The sequence below is a fragment of the Mustela nivalis genome, assembly GCF_964662115.1.
Source record: "Mustela nivalis genome assembly, chromosome: 1".
In the NCBI taxonomy this organism is placed as follows: domain Eukaryota; kingdom Metazoa; phylum Chordata; class Mammalia; order Carnivora; family Mustelidae; genus Mustela; species Mustela nivalis.
This window is the reverse complement of record NC_139020.1, coordinates 127548225-127554246: the sequence shown is the minus strand read 5'-3', so window position 1 is coordinate 127554246 and position 6022 is coordinate 127548225.

Sequence of the window (6022 nt, the reverse complement as noted above, 5' to 3'; positions counted from 1 at the left end):
AAAATTAGAGTAGTCTTATTTCCCAGGAGTAGGTAGAGAGCTTTCCCTCTTACATAGGGAGAAAAGTTTTGAATGGTCAGCCACAGCCTGCTGGGATGAGAAAATCCAGCAAGCCTCTCTTGTACATTCTATCCTCATGAGAAGACCCTATTTTAATAAGAAACAAATATTTCTTTTTTTTTTTTTTAAAGATTTTATTTATTTATTTGACAGACAGAGATCACAAGTATGCAGAGAGGCAGGCAGAGAGAGAGAGAGGAGGAAGCAGGCTCCCTGCTGAGCAGAGAGCCCAATGTGGGCCTCGATCCCAGGACCCTGGGATCATGACCAGAGCCGAAGGCAGAGTCTTTAACCCACTGAGCCACCCAGGCGCCCCAATAAGAAACAAATATTTCTAATTCAAGGAAAAAAATCTGGGATACTGGGGAAACAGCAGAAAACCAATATGGTTGATTGGGTAAGGAAAAAGAATGGTAGAAACTGAAGACAGAGGTAAGGTGTTGGGGGAAAGAGGTATCTGCAATCTCCACCTCCATCTGTTTTCACCAAAAAGTGAAACAGGAGTCTTGGGTGGGGGGTGGGGTGGGGGGGTGGGGGTGGGGGGGGGTGGCAGCCATCAGCCCAAGGAGGGAAGGATTGCTACTCAAGTACTATCCTGAGGGAGAGGCAGCACTCCAGGATAATCACACTTTGTTCACATCTTTTCAGTGAAGATAAGGCAGAGAAAAGCCCTTGTTTCACAGAGCTTATCACACCACACCCTTACACTAGAATGTGTGTGGATTTTCTTCATGACAAACACGTAAGGTGAGATACTGAAAAAAGAAAGAAAAATACTGAGGCGGGGTCACAAACCCTAAACGCTCTTTGCCCTGAATTAAGTGAGGACATTTCCCAGATCCTGTTTATTTGGAAACTTGGAAAGTCTAGCAATCACCAATACTGGTTTTATTTTTCTTTGGAGTCCTGACCTCCCTTTGTACCGAGAGCTGGTCACAACACTCTGGCTGATTAGATTGGATTGGAAAGCAGGAAAGTTTAAAAAGTGTGTGCATGTCCCTAGATTATTAAATACTCACTCAACATTTCATCACCTGATTTGGCCAACTGCTGTGCACCTCCCACTGCTGGGTCACCCATGTCCTCTCCAGCTCCCTGTAACCCATTCTAGGTCTGTATTCGTGTGCTGGAGCTTTAGCTTCTGTGCTCTGATCTGTCTGCAGGCCTATAAAGAAATGCTTTGCCCCCTCACCGACTGCAGTTCAGGGATCATCCGTGCTCATTCATTCATTCATTTATTTATTGAGTGCTTATTGGAGGCCAGGCATCGTTCTGAGGACTGAGGGGAACCCGCAGTACACAAAATAGGTGAAATAAGTGACTAAAGCAGGGGAGAAGTGGTGTTTACAAAGTAGTAAGTAGACCACAAATATGTAGATACAAAATATGTCAGGTGTTAAGTACTGAGAGAAGAGAAGGGCAGATACAGAGGTGGAGAATGACAAAAGTATGTGGAGTTGATTTAGAGCAAGTGCTCAAGAAAGGAGCCTTTGCTAAGGGGACTTAGCCTTTGCTAAGGGGACTGTCCCTCCCCAAGGAGCAGACATCTGGTAATCTCAGGTTAGATCTTTCTAAGCAGAGAAAACAGGACAGAACCAAGCCTCAGAGGCCTGGCCGGGGTTCCTTCTAGCAGACAGGAAGGCAGGATGGAGGGAAGGAGCCAGGGGGATGTGCTCAGTTGGTGTCAGGGGACAAGCGCAGATGGAACCTCATTGGCCATGACAAAGACTCTGGATTTTATTCTAAATGAGATGCAAAACCTCTGAAACATTTTGAGAGGGTCATGCTGACTGCTGTGAGAACAATCTAGAAGCCCAGACAACCGTGGTGATTCAGGCAAAAGAAATGATGGAAAAGACTTGCAACAGACAAACACTGGCCCAAAGTGCTAACAGGAGGCCCACTGACTGGTCTGCACCCCCTGTTCTCTGCTCCTTGGGGAGGGATCATCAAATGCCTGTGAAAGAGAGAAGACTGGCCAAGGCTACCTGGCCTTCATTGAAAGAGGGCATTTGTCCATAGCAGACATTTTCTTAAATACATTTCACCTTATAATATCCTTTACTTAAGACCTTTACCAATTTAAATCCCTTCAGAAGCCTGGGTAAAAAGTGCCTTCCTTCTGAACTTCTCATTCATGAAAGGATGAGATTTTTTTTTTTCTTTTTGTAAGCCTTGTGCAACTTTTCTATTAAAATATTTTTAAATATTGGGGTGCCTGGGTGGCTCAGTCGGTTAAGTGTCTGCCTTAGGCTCAGGTCATGATCTCAGTGCCCTGGGATAGACCCCTACATTGGGTTCCCTGCTCAGTGGAGAGCCTGCTTCTCCCTCTCCCTTTGCCCTCTCCCTGCTCGTGCTCTCTCTCTCTCTCAAATAAATAAATGAAATCTTTAAGAAAAATGCTTAAGTGCTTACTCAAGGCAATTTAGATATTTCATACAATCCCTACCAAAACACCACCAGCATTTCTCAAAGAGCCAGAACAAACCTAAAATTTGTATGGAACCACAAAATACCCCAAATAGCCAAAGCTATCTTGAAAAAGAAAAGTAAAGCTCGTGGCATCACAGTCCCAGACTTCAAGCTCTATTACAAAGGTGTAATCATCAAGACAGATACATACAAAACAAAAATATGGCACAAAAAGAGATACATACATCAGTAGAACAGAATAGAAAACCCAAAAATGGACCCAGAACTCTACAGACAATCTTCAGCAAAGCAGCAAGGAATATCCAATGGAAAAAGGACAGTCTCTTCAACAAATGGTGTTGGGAAAACTGGACAGCAACATGGAGAAGAACAAAACTGGACCACTTGCTTATACCATACACAACATTAAATTCAAAATGGTTGAAATGCCTAAATTTGAGACAGGAAACCTTCAAAATCCTAGAAGAGAACACAGGCAGTAATCTCTTCGATCTCGGCCACAGCAGCTTCTTACTAGACACCTCCTCAGAGGCAAGGGGAACAAAAGCAAAAATGAATTATTGGGACTTCATCAGGATATAAAGCTTCTGCACAGTGAAGGAAACAACAAAACTAAAAGACAATCTATGGAGTAGGAGAAGATATTTGCAGATGACATAGTGGATAAAGGGTAAGTATCTGAGTGCTTGCTTTGGCAGCACATATACTAAAATTGAAACAATGCAGAGAAAATTAGCATAGCCCCTGTGCAAGGATGACACACAAATTTGTGAAGTCTTTCATATTTAAAGAAAAAAAAAAAGGTAAGTATCCAAAACCTATAAAGACTTACCAAATTCAACACCCAAAAATTATCCAGTTAAGAAACAGGCACAAGACGTGAACAGACATTTTTCCAAAGAAGACACATGGCTAACTGACACATGAAAAGATACTTGTCACTCATCATCAGGGAAATACAAATCAAAACCACAGTGAGATACCTCCTCACACCAGTCAGAATGGCTAAAATTAACAAGTCTGGAAACAACAGGTGTTGGTGAGGATTGGAGAAAGGGGAGCCCCCTTGCACTGTTGGTGGGAATGTAAACTGGTGCAGGCACTCTGGAAGACAGTATGGAGGTTCCTCATGAAGTTGAAAATACAGCTACTCTACGACCCAGCAATCACACTACTAGGTACTTACCCAAGGGATACAAAAATACAGATTTGAAGGGGCACACACACCCCGATATTTATAGCAGCATTATCTACAATAGCCAAATATGGAAAGAGCCCAAATGTCCGCTGACTGATGAATGCATAAAGAAGTGGTGTATACACGATGTAATACTACTCAGCCATCAGAAAGAATGAAATCTTACCATTTGCATCAACATAGAGGGATCTATAGAGTATTATGCTAAGAGAAGTAAGTTAGAGAAAGACAAATACCATATGATCTCACTCACATAGAATTTAAGAAACAACACAGATGAACATATGGGATGGGGGGAAAAAAGAGGACAGTAAACCACAGGAGACTCTTTAGGATAGAGAACAAATTGAAGGTGATGGAGCAATGTGGGTAGGGGCTGGGCTAGATGGGCATTAAGGAGGACACTTGTGATGAGCATTGGGGGTTATATGTAAGTGATGAATCATTAAATTCTACTCCTGAAACCTGTATTACACTATATGTTAACTAGAATTTTTTTTTTTATTTTTTACTAATTAGAATTTAAATAAAAACTTGAAATAAAAATAATTGAAAAAAATCATAAAATACTTAATGCTGCTATGGACTCTGCTGCTTTCCACCCACTCTAGTTCTCCTCCAAAAGGTGGGCATGCCTAGGGCATGTAAGTAGACCATAGCTGTGGGAAAAGCTGGGGTGATACAGACCTGGGGAAAACCTCTGTAAATAATCACAGGCTAATGAGGAAATCCACTCCTTCATGATCATACTTTCTGCTGTATGTTTCTAAGGTTAAAATATCAACTATCAAAGAGATCCTTAACCAGCTACACTCCGGGACAAGCACTGCCATAACTTCCAACACCACTTTTGTAGGGAGCCTCACGGGAACTTTCCTGTCGGGCTGTCATGAGGCCCTTCCTCCCTGCTGCTGACCACGTGCAAATCTTGGAGAGGTCTTGCTGGGTAAAGCACTGCCTGTAAGCTCTCCTTCTTCTGCCTTCCCACTGGGTGGTTACTATAGGGGCAACTTGTCCTTTTAGAACCAGGGAGCATGCCAAACCTGGCTGGCCGTCAGGGGTGTACTGCTGCATAGTGACTCCCCGGGACAGCCTGAGGAGATCCTAGAAATGGCTCTGAGCTCCCACACTTAGAGTCAATCCATTCATTCACCACGGTTGAGGCAAAGCATCCCTTGATCTTTTCACTCTACAGAGACTGTAATTTTCTTTTAAAAACAACCCTTACCACTCTTTATAATGTTGTATTTACATAAATGAAAGGTAGGAGAGAGAAGTGATTATGGGCCACATGAAGTGACTTGCCTTAGAGATGGTTGTGTATAGGGCAGTCATAGATAAAAATAGATGAATTGAAGTCAACCAGCAGTTTAGCCAGTTTTCCTCAAAGGGCACAGGAAAAAATTATCACAAAATTGTAAGTACTGGATATAATCTTTAATTTTAGTTGTTCAGAAATAATCTTGATTTCTTCTAAGTCACAACTTTTAAAACTAGAAATTAGGTTTGATAGCTCGGGTTTTAATATTTTATCTGCTTCAAATGAAGATGCCTTATAAAATACTGTGGTTCAGAAATATCTGAGTGCTTCTACATGGCTTCAGTGATTGTCACAATAAACCCTCCATAGGTAAGGGTCCTCTAGATTTAACAGTTAATCCCAGGGTACAGAAAGAAAAATGAGGGGCAGAGAGGTTAAGGCTCAAAGGCAAATGTTTAGGAGGCCCATGTGGCACACAGGAATCAGAAGCCAGGTTTCTCTTTGTCAAATGCCTGCTCTCCACTCCAGGAAGACATTTAAATAATCTCTAGACATCAGTAAATTATCTGATGTGAACACTAATAGAAGAGAATTTTAAAGTTTTTAGAAATAATACTTATGCTTGGAACATTTAAAATTTTACCAGTTAATAGTCCAGTGGCATGCACACCAGAAAGGTAACAAGAAACAGGAGAAATTAATTTTAATGATATATTTTAACTGAGTACAGGCATACCTCAAAGATGCTGCAGGATTGGTTCCAGACCACCACAATAAAGCAAATGTGGCAATAAAGCAAGTCAAAAGAACTTCCTAGTTTCCCAGTACATATAAAAGTAGTATTTACACTACAATCTACTAAGTGTGCAATAGTATTGTCTAAAAAAAAAAAAAAAAACAATGTACATACCTTAATTAACAATATTTTAGGGGCGCCTGGCTGGCTTAATCTATAGAGTATGTGACTCTTTATCTCAGGGTTGAGAGTTTGAGCCCCATGTTGGGTGGGTGTAGCGATTACTTAAAAATAAAATCCTTTTTAAATTTAGAATTATAACTTATAATTATTA